The sequence below is a fragment of the Mobula hypostoma genome, chromosome 2, assembly GCF_963921235.1.
Source record: "Mobula hypostoma chromosome 2, sMobHyp1.1, whole genome shotgun sequence".
In the NCBI taxonomy this organism is placed as follows: domain Eukaryota; kingdom Metazoa; phylum Chordata; class Chondrichthyes; order Myliobatiformes; family Myliobatidae; genus Mobula; species Mobula hypostoma.
The window spans coordinates 198,004,201-198,020,201 of NC_086098.1; positions in this window are offsets into that span (position 1 = coordinate 198,004,201).

Sequence of the window (16,001 nt, forward strand, 5' to 3'; positions counted from 1 at the left end):
GGCAGTAATTAACACAGTATTTTGACAATTGGATCATAGTGTGAAACAGGTAAGGTCAAACTTTGGGTAGCAAGTTTACTTTGAATCTAACTACAAAAACTAAAGCCTCATGTTGTATAATACATTTCACAAAAGGATCAACGGGTTAAATGCCATTTTTTGAAAGTTTAATAGTGGAATTTGTTCATTTCAACTAGCAATATGCTGGAGAAGCTTATTGGGCTGAGCAGTGTCTATGGAGGGGGAAGAAACTGATGCATTTCATTTCAAAACATTGCATCAAAATTGTAAGTGAAAAGGGAAGAAAGACAGTACAAAAAGGAGAAGGTGGGGGGTGTAGTGATGAAGGGTGTTGGTGAGACAGGGATCTGTACGTGATGGAAGAACTGAGGAGGGATGAAGGATGAAGGGCAGGTGAAGCCACATAGGGAAGAGTGAGAGGTGGAGTTGGAAGACCTTGGCAGGTAGATAATAAAATGGGCTGACAAAAGTAAATGGCAGATGAAGTTAGGAAGAGGGTAAAGGTGGAGACGACAAAAAGTGTAATATGTAGGAACACAAAGTCTAACAGTGGTGGAATCTGTTCAGTACAGAAGATGAAGATGATAATGGGAACCATTAGGAGAGAGAGAGAGATGAAGGGCAGGTGGAACCACACTGGGGGAGGGGTCGATCCCATGGTTAAAATGTTTGTGAAGTAGGTGTTTGGAACCAGCAGAGGAAGGGGGACAAAAATGACTATGGGAAACTGGATAGGCCATGGTAAAGGGGATAAAAATCGAAGGACAAAGGTGGATAAGAACGGAGAGGAGGCGGAGAGAAACAAAAGAGGGAAGGGTTACCTGAAATTAGGAAATTCGTTGTTCATGCATTATGTTGAGAATGTTAGATGTCATTCCTCTAACTTGCATTGGTCCTCACCCTGGCAGTGGAAAAGACCAAGGTCCCTGGATGGTAATGAGGGAAGAGGCGTAGTGGTCCTACTGGCCCCTGTCTCTCCAGTCCAACTTTACATTTTATACTGGCTAGCTTCCTTTTCCATTCTCAATCCTGCTGGAGGCTTTTAACCTAAAACATTAATAATTCTTTCCCCTAACCTATTAATTTTTTCTCGCCAATTATTTGTTGCTCCAGATTCCAGCATTGGCAGTCTTTTTTGCGTCCTTCTTAATTTCAGTATTTGAAATTAGCTGCTTATACCTAAAGTGACTGCAATACTTACAGTTCAATATTAATCTGTGCTGTTTAACCTTCCCATGATTTTAACAGCAACTTGTGAGCTATTATTTTACGCAAATTCAGAGCTGTCTTTAACCAGAATAATTAATGTTACAAAATCTAATAAATAGGATTTCCCAAGGCCAATTAACAGTTAATTGCTACTGGTATCTGAAGTTTCAGATTGGCAGATGTTTGTGAATTTCCAAATTAAAATTTACATTTACATGTTCCTTTTTAAAGTGTCTTTAAAAATTTGAAATGTAATAAGCTCAAATAAAAATATAGATTGCTGCATAGCAGTCATTTCCCAAGTAACTATTGTAAACATCATTAATTGTCTGGTACATAGATGTAATGAAAGATTTCACTTTGGTTACGACGACATAACATTTGTGCCAAGCTTTAGAAATGAAAAATTGGAAGTATATTTTGGGTCACATTTTAACTCATGAAGCAATCATAAATTTATTTAAGATTGTGAGTCACTTTAGTACATGTATATGTGTCAACATCAGTTTGACCACAGCAAGTGTATTGTGCACAGTTCAGTTTACCACAATACAGGAAGGATATAGTAGCAATAGAGAGAGTGCAGAACAGATTTAGTAGAACATTGCCTGGAATGGAGTGTTGTAGCTATTAGAAGAGTGTGGATAGGCTGGAATGTAGGAGGCTGAGGAGTGACTTCACAGTGATTTATAAAATTATGACGGGCTGTGATATTGGCATTGGTATTCATTTATTATTGTCACATTTACCAAGATACAGTGAAAAGCTGGTCTTGCATACTGTTCACACAAATCTAATCATTACACAGTGTATAGAGTTAGAATAAGGTAAAACAATCAAAATGCAATGTATAAAAGCTAACAAAAAATTGAAGTGCAGGGGAATGATAAAGTGCAAAATTGTAACAAGGTGGATTGTGAGGCCAAGAATCCATCTTGTTGTACAAGATTTCCATCTGAACACTGTGATTTTGGGCAGTCGCTGAATGACACATTATGTGATAGACTCATATGTGGTCTGCATAGTGAGGCAATTCAGAAATGCCTGCTTACAGAAGACAGACTAACATTACAGAGACAGTTGACATTAGTACATCTATGGAGACGGCAATTATAGAAGCACAACTATTAAGTGCATCTTCCCACGTTCATAAAGTTTCTACTGACTTTAAGAATGAGGCACCTATTGGCAATCAATAAGACAAGAAATGCTGCAGATGTTGAAAATCCAAAGGAACACGCAGAAAATGCTGAAGGAACTCAGCAGGTCAGGCAGCATCCATGGAAAGGAACAGTCAATATGTCAGACCGAGACCCTTCTTCAGTACTGGAAAGGAAGGGGAACACGCCAGAATAAAAAGATGAGGGAATGGAAGAAGGACAGCTAGAAGGTGATAGGTAGTGCCAGATGGGTAGATGGCTGGAGATGAAGGAATCTGAGAGGAAAGGAGAGTGAAAAATAGGAGAAAGGGAAGGAGGAGGGGCATCAGGGGATATGATATGCAGATGAGAAGATGTAAGAGAACGAAGTAGGGAATAGAAGAAGAGGGGAGGGGGAAGGATTTTTTTACTATTGCAGCAAAACTGGGCATTCAGTAAAAGAATGCTGATGTAAGGGTTTAGATTGCCAAAGGTGTGGCAAAAAGGGACATATTGAACATGCCTGTAAAAGTAAAAAGACACTGTCAACCAAAAACACTAAAGAAAACCGACTTTTGGAAAAAAACAAAAAGAAACAAGTAAACAAGATGGAGCATACAGAGGACGGAATGAGAGACTCTCAATCTGTGGTTGAAGAAGTTTTGCATGTTTTATCTGCAATGATTGTTATTGGGGTTGAACCACGGGGAGGATGCAGGTGGACACAGGTGCTGCAGTATCGCTGGTGTCAGAGACAGTTTACCAGGAGAAATTGTAGTATGTCACCCCAGAAGGGGCAAGGTTGACTTTTAAGGCTTACACTGGTGAGGTTGTTCCAGTGAGGGGAGTAGTACACGTTACAGTGAAGATTAACGAACTGAGATAGAAGCTTCCACTGTACATTGTTATCCAACACTTCTGGGCCGCTCATGGTTGCAGCTGCTCAAACTCAACGGACACAACGTGCACTTGTTTGGTGGGAACACTGGTCTACAAGAGGTGTTGAAGAAACACGTATAAGTATTCAATTGAAAACTGGGCAGTATGAGAGCTATCACTATTAAGCTGACTGTTTAAGTCTGACGCAACACCCAAATGCCTCAAACCAAAGGTAGAAGCTGAATTGGAAAGGGTAGTCTGGAGTAAAGTATTGGAAGCAGGGTATGTAAGTAAATGGGCAACTCCAGTGGTTTCAGCCCTAAAAAGAGATGGTATTTAAAGCTTTGAGGAGACCTCAAGGTGATGATTAACCTGGTTCTTACAACAGAACCATACCGTCTTCCCTCATTGATGGCCCTTTTTTTTGCAAGATTGACCAGAGGACAGATATTTACCAAGACTGACTGGAGTCAAGAGAACTTGGCATGTAGAACCAGAGTCACAGGAACTGGCATCATAGTGACTCACAAAGGAAGGTTCAGATGCTGAAGACTTCCATTTGGCATCACCTCAGCTCCAGTACTTTTTTCAGCGAGCAATGGAGCATATCCTGAGTGGGTTGACAAGGGAGCAATGCTATTTGAATGACTTACTCATCACTGGGATAAATGAGTGTGAGCACCTACAAAACTTCGATGCTGCACTACAAAGACTCAAAGAACATGGGCTAAAGATCCAGAAGGACAAACGTAAATTCTTTCAACCTTCGAATGAGCAATGGGCCATGTGATCGACAACTTAGGGCTTCACAAGACACCATCAAAGATGAAGGTGTCATGGAGAATCCATCACTACAGAATGTATGTTAATTAAGATCTTTCTTCGGATTACTAACATACTATGCAAAGTTTGTTCCTAACCTAGCTAGCATGCTGAAGCCAACTTATGAGCTTTTAAATAACTCAACACACTAGCAGTGGACAGATCATTGTGAAAAGGCTTTTAAAAACAATAACCAACACACATAAAAGTTGCTGGTGAATGCAGCAGGCCAGGCAGCATCTCTAGGAAGAGGTGCAGTCGACGTTTCAGGCCGAGACCCTTCATCAGGACTAACTGAAGGAAGAGTGAGTAAAGGATTTGAAAATTGGAGGGGGAGGGGGAGATCCAAAATGATAGGAGAAGACTGGAGGGGGAGGAATGGAGCCAAGAGCTGGACAGGTGATAGGCAAAAGGGATATGAGAGGATCATGGGACAGGAGGTCCGGGAAGAAAGACAAGGGGGGGGGACCCAGAGGATGGGCAAGGGGTATATTCAGAGGGACAGAGGGAGAAAAAGGAGAGTGAGAGAAAGAATGTGTGTATAAAAATAAGTAACAGATGGGGTACGAGGGGGAGGTGGGGCATTAGCGGAAGTTAGAGAAGTCGATGTTCATGCCATCAGGTTGGAGGCTACCCAGACGGAATATAAGGTGTTGTTACTCCAACCTGAGTGTGGCTTCATCTTTACAGTAGAGGAGGCCGTGGATAGACATGTCAGAATGGGAATGGGATATGGAATTAAAATGTGTGGCCACTGGGAGATCCTGCTTTCTCTGGCGGACAGAGCGTAGATGTTCAGCAAAGCGGTCTCCCAGTCTGCGTCGGGTCTTGCCAATATATAAAAGGCCACATCGGGAGCACCGGACGCAGTATATCACCCCAGTTGACTCACAGGTGAAGTGATGCCTCACCTGGAAGGACTGTTTGGGGCCCTGAATGGTGGTAAGGGAGGAAGTGTAAGGGCATGTGTAGCACTTGTTCCGCTTACACGGATAAGTGCCAGGAGGGAAATCAGTGGGGAGGGATGGGGGGGACGAATGGACAAGGGAGTCGCGTAGGGAGCGATCCCTGCGGAATGCAGGGGGGGGAGGGAAAGATGTGCTTAGTGGTGGAAAACAATAAAACAGCTTTGTCACAGTCTGCAGCATTCACACACTTCAACCTATCATTGCCCGTACAGTTGGCCTACGATGCACCATCCAGTGAAGTGGGGGCAATTATCTCACAGATCATGCCATCAGGTGAAGAGCATCCATCCTTTTGCATCAACGGCCAATAAACAAGACAAAATGCCACTTTGCCCATATCCCCCACTAAACTGATCTTCTTCAGTTTTTAAAGGTGAAGAGTATTTATCTGTTTCAGTAGGTTGCAAATGAATTTGTCTTGAGGTTCTCTGTTGACTTGTTCCTTGTTGTTTTCCATTTTGAAGATGCTGGTCAGAGCAAGTGTCATGATTCCCCATTCAGAAATATCATTTAGTTTCACCTTCTGACATTGTGAATGATATCTGCTGTTTAAAATTTCCTTTCTTCATTTACAATGTTCATAAAACAAATCACCAAAATGTCATGCAGAGTGGGGGCAGGGAGGGAATCCTACCTATTTCTTCGTATTATTTTACTTCCTGCTCCTAATCGCAATGCAGTCCAGTGTAGTTGATGAAAATAGTTTATGGAGAAGTTCATCCATATTACAACATTATAGATGAGTGCTCTTTGCTGTTAGTCTTGTATGTGATTATGTTGCACTTTCATTCAGGTTTTTCAGTCAGGGGATGCTAATTGATATCTTTCTGTTACTATGGCAACAAAAAAGTCTTTATTAATATCTCTGATAATTGGCTACATAACTGCAATAGAAGTACACTTTTCCTCCTTATTCATTGTTGCTGATCACAACTATCAAGGCCAAGTATGATGACATTATTCCAGATAGTTTCATCTACTATGCTATCCACTTCCCCTTTTCTATTTCACCTTATCATAGACTTGTATATGTAATAATCACAATAAAAGCTGCCAATGTTGGAAATACAAAGCAACACACGTAATTTTGGAGGAACTCATCTGGTCAGGGAGCATCTACAGAAATGAATAAACATAGACCTTTTGGGCCAAGTCCCTTCTTCAGGACAGTAAAGGAAGGGAGAAGTCAACAGGAGGTAGAAATACATGCTTTTGGTTTCTCTAGTTTTGAATATTCCTGCACACCCCTGGTTAATCTCTACTACTATTCTCCATAAAGTGTCACTAAAAACTTAGGTGATGTGTCCTATTAACTATTAAACTAGCAGATCATTAAACTCAATAGCCATTCAGCCTATCAAATGGTGCTCTGCTCTACCATTTGATCATGGCAGATTTATTTCCCCTCTCAATTCTATTCTCCTATCTTCTCCATGTAACCTTTGATCCCCTTACTAATCAAGAACATATCAACCTCTGGTTTAAGTATGCCCAATGATTTAGCTTCTTCAGCCATCTGCAGCAATGAATTCCACAGATTTACCACCCACTGGCTAAAGAAATTCATCCTCATCTTGTGCACATCCACAATGTAATCAATTCCATTATCCAGATCATTAACATATAACTTGAAAAGTAATGGACCAACACCACTAGTCACTGGCAGACAACCAGAAAAGGCCCATTTTATTCTTACTCTTTGTTTCTGCCAGTCAGCCAATCTGTAAATGCTAGTATTTTCCCTGCAATTACATAGGCTCCGATTTTTTTTAGCAGCCTCATGTCAAAGGCTTTCTGAAAATTCAAGGAAACAACATCCACTGACTCTTCTATATCCAGACATCCCACCACACCCGGAAGTTCTGGGAGACTCCCATATATTAATAGTGGCTCCCTGATGCCCGCAAATTATATACAATATCCCAGAAATCAATTTTTTTGAGAGCGAGCAAGCGAGAGAGCGTGAGAACTAGAGAGAGAGAGCAAGTGAGAGCATGACAGAGACCACGAGAGAGAGAGAGAGAGCGCGCTAGAGAGAGCAAGCAAGAGAGTGAGCGCGAGAGCGACCATGAGAGAGAGAGAGCGTGAGAGAGAGTGAGAGAGCGTGCTAGAGAGACCGAGTGAGAGACCGACCACGAGAGAGTGAGAAAGAGCGAGAGAGTGACCATGAGAGAGAGAGAGAGAACACGCGAGAGAGAGAGAGAGCACGCACCATGAGAGAGTGTTCCAAAAAAAGAAAATATAAAACATACGTCACCCCAGACTACCCTAAAGTGTACCCCTGCCTAATAGGGGTCAAAAATAATGACAGTGTTGCCATTGCACTGTTTGCAACAGTGACTTTTCTATTGCCAATGGTGGGTTAAGACTGTGTAAAAGACATGTTGAGGTGAGTTTAACAGGTGTCATTCGTTCACTAGCATAGCTAATGTTATTTAAACTAGCTGGCTCGCTGCTAAGGAGCTACTCTATTGCAGACATCCCACCTCTCCCGGAACTTCCGGGAGTCTCCCGCAAATTGATGGTGCTACCTCCCTGAAATGAGTTTTTTCAGGGTGGGATGTCTGTATATCTATCATGCCAGTTACTTTCTCAAAGAATTCCAACAGATTTGTCAAGCAAGATTTCCCAAGAAGGAAACTAAGCAGACTTTGGCTATTGTCTTGTGTGCCTCCTATTATCCAGGAATCTAATCCTTAATAATGGACTCCAATATCTTAGCAACCACTGAAGTCAGGCCTGTAATTTCCTGTTTCTTGCTTCCCTCTCTTTTTAAAGAGTGGGGTGGCATTTGCAATTTTTCTGTATTCTGGAACCATTTCAGAATCTAGTGATTCTTGAAAGATCACTACTAATACCTCCACGACGTATTTAGCTACCTTTTACAAAAATCTGGGGTGTAGTCCATCTGGTGACTTATCCACATACAGACTTCTGAATATCTTCTCTTAGTAATAGTACTATTCTCATTTCTGTCCCCTGACACTCTCAAATTTCTGGCATGCTGTTGTTGTCTTCCACTGTGAAGACTAACAGAAAATACTTACTCAATTTGCCAGGCATTTCTTTCCTCCCCATTACTACCTCTCCAGAATCATGTTCTTATAGTCTGATGTCCACTCTTACCTCTCTTTTTCTCATTTTTTAATTTGAAAAACCTTTTGGTTTCATTGGCTAGCTTATCTTTAAATTCCATCTTTTCTTTCCTTATTGTTCTTTTTTAGTTGCCTTTTGTTGGTTTTTAAAAACTCTAGTTTCCCACTATTTTTTGTTGTATTGTATGCCCTCTCTTTGCTCTTATGCCATCTTTGATTTCTTTTGTCAGTCACAGTTGCCTCATTTTCCCTTTGGAAAGTTGCTTCTTCTTTGGGATGAACTGATCCTACACCTTCCAATTATTCCCAGAAATTCCAGCCATTGCTGCTCTACCATCATTCCCATGAGTATCCTCTTCCAATCAACTGTGGCCAGCTCCTCTCTCAGGCCTCTGCAGTTACCTTTACTCGACTGTAATACCAATATATCAATTTTATCTTCTCCCTCTCAGTTGCATGGTGAAATCTATTATATTATGATCACTGACTCCTGAAGGTTCCTTTACCTTAAGCTTGCTAATCAAATCAGGTTCATTACAAAATACCCAATCCAGAATTGCTCTTTCCCCGAGTGGGCTCGACCATATGCTGCTCTAAAAATCTATCTCATAGGCATTTCACAAATCCTTTCTGTTGGAAACCAGCAACAACTTGATTTTTTCAATCTAGTATTGAAGTTACTTACATTGTCCTTTCTACATGCATTTTCTATCCCCTTAAGTACTCTACAATTGGTTGAACTACACTCTGTAGTTAGGAGAGGTATATTTGGGTGACAAGGTTGGTTAATTCATATAAATCTACCTGCTGTCACACAGAATCTGCTGGAAGAACTCAGTGGGTCAAAGAACATCAGTGGGAGGAAAGAAATGATTGAAGTTTCAGGCTGAAACTCTGCATCAATACTGAGAGGGAAGAGGCAAGAAGGCCAGCATAGAGAGGAGAAGGGAAGTGGCAAGAAATAATTCTGAGGTTATTAGTGGACTGAGGAGAACCATAGAACCATAGAAACTAAAGCACAGAAACAAGCCCTTTGGCCCTTCTTGGCTGTGCCGAACCATTTTCTGCCTAGTCCCACTGACCTGCACACAGACCATATCCCTCCATACACCTCCCATCCATGTATCTGTCCAATTTATTCTTAAATGTTAAAAAAGAACCCGCATTTACCACCTCGTCTAAGATAAGATGACAGGCAGGTAAAGCCATGTAAGGGAAGTGTGTGGGACTGAAACTGGAAGATGGTGGCAGACAAAGCGATAGAGGAAAAAACTGAATTTACAGAATCATGGAATGATATGGCTTGGATAAATACAATTTCATCCAATGTACTTAGGGTCATTCCCTTTCAAACACCTTCCAGTCTCAGAATCTGGTTTCATATCACTGACATATGATGTGAATTTGTAATTTTGCAGTTGCAGTATGGTGAATACATTAAAAAACTACAATTTGCAAAAAGAATCAAATAATTAGTGCTAAAAGAAGAATAGTGAGGTGGTGTTCAAGGGTTAGTCATTGGTCACTAGGAAACCTGATGGCAGATAGGAAGAAATTGTCTCTAAAATGTTGAGTGTGTGTCTTCACCTTCTTCACCAGGGCTGTCAGTAAAGTAATACTTCACAAACAGCCTTGGTGGCTTTTGTAGAAATTGCTTTCTTAGTAACTGAGGCATCACCTTTTCAAATTTAGAAGTTTGTCTTGATTCTCTGTTATTCACACCTAAGCCAAGCCAGATTAAGTGGAACGGACTATGTGTTTGCAACCGCTTCATATACAAGCTATATTTTCTTTTACAAATATTTAATTTATATTTGCATTCTACAGAATCTGCTTCCGCATCTTTTCAGGCTGTGTACCGTATTCCATGTCATAACTTTTTTTTTGTTTCCTATAAACTTCTTTTTATGGATCACATTAATGTGAGATCTCCAGTTAATTCCCACTCCGACATGTGAAATCGTTTATTTAATCATTATCTTTTTGAAATAATTTCATTCAGTTTATTTTAATAGTTCATGTGAAATGCTGCACAAGGACAGCAGGAATTATATCTACATATGGTCAAGATGCATTAACCAAGATTTTACCACCATAATCCACTGTCCGTCAAATGTCTCATGCCCCAGTTATGTCAGACTGTGGATCCTACACTGGTCTCACCATCACCACGAAAAAGAAAGTCATTCCCAATCCCGAAGAAAGAAGGAGAATCTATGACAATAGTGACATCATCAGTGCTCTTTATTATCATGCAGAGAACCTGATACAATTGCACGTCTAGATAATGGGGAACTTCATGCGCAAATATGGATATTGATGTCAACAATATTTTGCTTCTCCACAAAAACACCTTTGAAGTCCTTGTCAATTAACTTCACAATGAAGTGCCTACAACAGCATGGCTTGATTGTTTTGATCATGAATTCTCTACTTAATATAATCGAAAATGTTAAGCCTAGTGCTATTGGCTGTGTGCATTTTAATAAAACAAAAAAGTTATGATTACTGAAAAATGACATCTCTAGCCCTGAAAATATTACAAATGTGGACTCTTATCCCTTCAATAGAAAGTTAATGTTGATATTTTAAATCAATTGGCTCATCTCTTATGTGTCCATCACAGAGTCACAGAGCAATACAGCAGGACCCTTCATCCCAATTGGTCCATGCCGACCAATATAGTCCAATATCCTTGTGCTCGACCCATATCACTCTAAACATTTCCTATCCCTGTATCTGTTCAAGTGCTTCTTAAATATTGCTAATATACCTGCCTCATCCACTTTCTATGGCAGTTCATTCAATATCCTGATGATAATCAAGGTGAAAATGTTGCCCCTCAGCTTCCTATTAAATCTCTTTCTTCTTGCCCTAAACCCAGACTTCTAGTTCCTGATTCCCCAGCCATAAGACTGAATACATTTGCCTCATGACATTATACATCTGAGATCAACCTTCCTTTTCTTAAATGAAGAAGTCTCAACCCGCTCAGTTCTCTCCATAACACAGTCCTTTGAACCCTAACAAGATCCTTGTAAATCTCCTTGCACTCTTTCCAGCTTAATTATGTCTTTCGTATAACTGGGTGACCAAAACTGAACACAATAGTCTACTTGCAGCCTCACCAACATGTTGTACAACTACAACATAACATCCCAACTTCTAACTTAATACCCTGACTGATGAAGGCCAATGCGACAAGGGCATTCTTCACCCCCTTGTCTACTTACAATGGCACTTATTATCAAAGGAAGGATATGTTTCTATATACTACCTTGAGATTCATTTGCTTGCAGGCATTTACAAGAAAAATAAGAAATACAATAAAATCTCATAGAAAACTATGAATAAGGCAAGATTGACAAACAGCCAATGTGCAAAAGAATACAAATTGTGCAAAAAAAATACTGAGAACTAGAGTTGTAAAGACTCCTTAAAAGGGAATGTGTAGGTTGTAGAAAAAGTTCTGAGTAGTAGCAATTGAAGGTCTCCATGCTGGTTCAGGAAAATGTGTTTCACAAGTCCTCAAATAGAGGCCACAATGTAAGGATTCGACTGAAAACATTCGCAGTTCCTTCTACAACCCCAAACTCCTCTACACAGATGCTGCTCTACTCAATTAGTTCCAAGAGCAACTTGCTTTTCAGTACACACATTTGGAAGTTTCCACACCACAGGTTGTTTTTCCAGCATAGTAACAGGTCCATCTGGCCCAATGAACCTACACAGCCCAATTGCATCTGTGTGACCAATTACCCAACTAACCTGTGTGTCTTCAGAATGTGGGAGGAGACCAGAGCACCCAGAGGAAACCCACACAGTCACAGGGAGAACATACAAACTCCTTACAGATAGGGACAGAATTGAACATGGGTCACTGGTGCTGTAATTGCATTATACTAACCACTATGCTACCAATCCAACCCAGTTTAAATCTTTAAAAGCAGCTGCCAACAATGCTGGTAATCAGCCACATTCCTTCATCAATACTGATATAGCAGTTAGTGCTGCTGGCTCACTGGCTCTGAGGATTTGATTCTCTAGGTGCTGTCTGTATGGACTTTATAAGTTTTTCCTATGATAGCACGGCATTTCGATAGTGTTCCAATTTTGCCCTGTATCCCAAAGATAAGGTTAATTAGTCACAGTAAATTGCTCTTTCATGGCAAAAGAACCAGACCGGGAGTTGACGAAAATGTGCGAGAGATTAGGTTGCAGGATGTGTGAGAAAAGGAGAAAGGAATGAGAAAGAGTTTGTTCTGCAGAGAGATGGCATGGATCCAAAGGGTTGGATGGCCTTGTTCTGTGGTATAAGTAATTATGTAAGGACCTCCAAGTCAAAGTCATTGCTTGTACAACATAAAGGAAGTCCTTCCTTTAATCTTTCTTTGACTTCTCAGTACTGCAATTATCTGAAACATTGGTCGAAGTCATAGAACACTACAGTGCAGAAACAGGCCCTTCAGCCTATCCAGTTGATGCTGAACTATCAATCCACCCAGTACCATCAACTTGCATCCAGACCATAGTCATTCATATCCTTCCCATCCATGTACTGTACAGATCCAAATTTTCCTTAAATACTAAAACTGAACCCAGATCCACTACTTCCACTGGCAGCTTATTCCACACTCTTACCTCCCTCTGAGTGAAGAGGTTTACCCTCATGTTCCCTTTAAACATTTCACTTTTCACCCCTAACCTATGCTCTCTAGTTCTAGTCTCCCCCAACCTCAATGGACAAAGCCTGCTTGCACTTAACTATACCCCTCATAACTTAGTAATCTTTTGTCAAATCTCATTCTCTTATTCGCTATTGTTCATAATGAGAACTGTTAAAAATAGTTTCTCTGTCAGAACTCCTCTTGAGTTCTATGGAAAGATTCTACCAAAATATTTTAGATTTTTCTCTTGTATGTGTTTTCTGGGTTCCTATTAATTTTCGGGCTATCATGTTTTTTTTATTTCAGATTTTCAACATTCAGGTTTATCTTTTATTTCTGACCTTGGCTGCCCCCTATGTGTAAATTTCACCATATTGTAGCCAAGCTTCATGGAGGAACTCATACTAGCTTCAACACATAACTCATACTGGCAGAACGCTGAGTCTCAGAGGAGAAAAATTAACAGGGAAACCAAATGTATCCTGTGAAACAAATTACTTATGCAGTGATACTGCCGGCTGCTGATGGACAGTGCGAGAACAGAAGTTATCTTGGCTGAAGGAGCACAATAGTTTCCTTCAAACACGATGAGTATCATAATTCAGTTTTTGAACAGAAACATATTTTGATTATTTATGTCAGAATGAGTGTTATATTCTTTTATATATTATGCATTGTTAAAATCTGATTCAAGTTACTAACAATGAATGTTTGAAAGAAAACTAGTTTTCTGAAATAGAAAGAACAAAAAACACAATGAATCAATAAGGATTTTTATTCTCTCTGCAAGATTTTTAATCAGTTGTTCTCCCCTTTAAACTTCATGGTTTTCTGGTTAAAATGTCAAAAACAAATCATACTTTACAACCAGGGGCAATAGTAATTTGGATATTTTACAAGTATTCAATGCCTCTGATCTGTATTAACTTTCAGGGCAAAGAGCTCTTCATTAGGTAGAAAAGGAAACAGAGGAAGTTTAATATTTTAGACTTATTAAGTAGGATTGAAAATTATGTAATGAACCCGTGTTCATTGCGGATATTCATTTGCCGAAAGATAGGTCACGATGCAGGTTATTGCCTGGTATGTAAAATTAAAATTGACATATTGAGCCATAAAGCCATAGTTTCAAACCTGTGAGATAGCATATTTTTTACTGTGTGATCTTTACTGGGAATATTACATTGGTTGAAGAAAGTGGCTTTTGAATCTGAACCAAAATGAAAAATGCCTCACAGTCTTAATGTTGCAATTTTTATTGAAAGCACTTTTATTAAGCAGTGGCAACTTAAGGACAAAATGTCCAAAAATATTTAATAAAGCTATGTTGAATATTAGACTTTACAATATTTTCTTTAATATTTTGAAGGGCAGTAAAACTGACCAAATAATCAATTTAGGTTAAAGTGTATGTTTATTCTTAATAAAAATAAAAAGCATATATAAATAATCTTTTATATCGTACGTTAACATCATATATTGTATGCAATTCCCATTTTCTACTTGAATTATTAAGTCAAGATTGGCACCTTAAGTCAAATAAAAGCATTTGTATTCATGCTGTAATAAAGATTTTTGCCACTACAGTCAAAAGGTTATATTTTTTGTTGAAAAACATAGAACTTTGTGATCTCAATGTCAATAAGTGATGTTCCTTGCATTTTAAGAACGTAACACAAATGATACAGACGTAATTATGCAGACAATCGGTTAAAACAATCATTATTTATTTGTTGGACATGCAGTGCTCAACATCCATCTTTTATCTCATCTTTAACCTGTAATTCACTCTAGATTAGTTCCACACAAGCTATGGCTGAATACACCCTGTAGAGAATTAAAAGGGCAAGCTGAAGAATGCAAGGATCAAACAATGATAAGTGCAACTGTCCTGTCATCTGTTCCATTAGACATTGGATCATTCTGACGGAACTAAAAAACCCACAGGATGGGCAATACTCCAAAATTCTGTGTGAAATTGACCTTATGCAGTTGAAGGGAAAATATTCAAAGGCATTAGCCAAACCTTTGCATCTGTGTGAGGAGAGCAAAAGTAAAAATATAACAATTATCACTAATAAAATGTTCACCAGTGAAATGCTTGTGCCAGCTTGTGTTGTAAACTTTTCAGTGAGACGTGCAATCCTTATTCCTACTACCCCCAGGGGTGCCCGAGAGGGGGGGAGGATGAGCACCCCAGTCGGATGGACACAACGACATCAGGCCCAGGCAATGAACAAAGGACGATGAGAAAGCAATGTGCATGTGGTAAAATCTGCAAGAACGATCGTGGCTTGAAGATCCACCAAGCGAGGATGAAGTGTTTGGCGGGAGCAGGAGCAGCACAACACGCAGGCGTCCAACCTGGTGAGATGAAGGAGGGGCCAGGCCCGGAGTCACCCCATAGTGCCCGGAACCTCCAAGTTGCAAACTAATCCCTCGAACATGAAGTCTAACAGGAGGTGGATCAAATGGCCTGCAGCTAACATGACTTCACTGTGGAAGCAGTTTGATGAAGATGTTAACCAAATTCTGGAGGCAACGGTGAAGGGAGGGGTTGATAGGAAGCTGCAAGCCATGACAACAATTATTGTCAGTATCGCAGCTGAACGGTTCGGAGAAGAGTAGAAGGAAGACTCCAAAACATCTTACTCGAAGAACCAAAGAGCATTGAGGATCCACTACATCAGGCAGGAGATGAAAGCACTGAAGTCCCAATAGAAGAAGGCAGGAGAAGAGGAGTGCATTGGCTTGGCCCAGCTGATGTGCATACTACGAAAGAAGATCAGGATCCTCCGCCGGGCAGAGTGGCATTGGAGGCGGCGTCGTGAAAGGGCCCGGAAACGTGCTGCCTTTATCGCCAACCACTTCAAGTTCACCAAGGAGCTGATGGGGGAGAAGCGCAGTGGGAAACTGGCCTGTTCGCAGGAAGACATAGTCCAACATCTGAAGAAGATTTATAATGATCTTGAAAGAGAGCAGGAGTTGGGAGAGTGCGACATCCTAATAGACCCACCTGAAGCGGATGTGCAGTCAGAGCTGCAACTAAAGGAAGTCAGAGAGGTTGTCCACAAAGCAAGGGCAAGCTCGGCTCCAGGACCAAGCAACACCTCGTACAAAGTGTACAAGAACTGCCCCAGACTCCTGCTGCATCTATGGAAGATCCTGAGAATCTTCTGGAGAAGGGGGAAGATCCCAGAA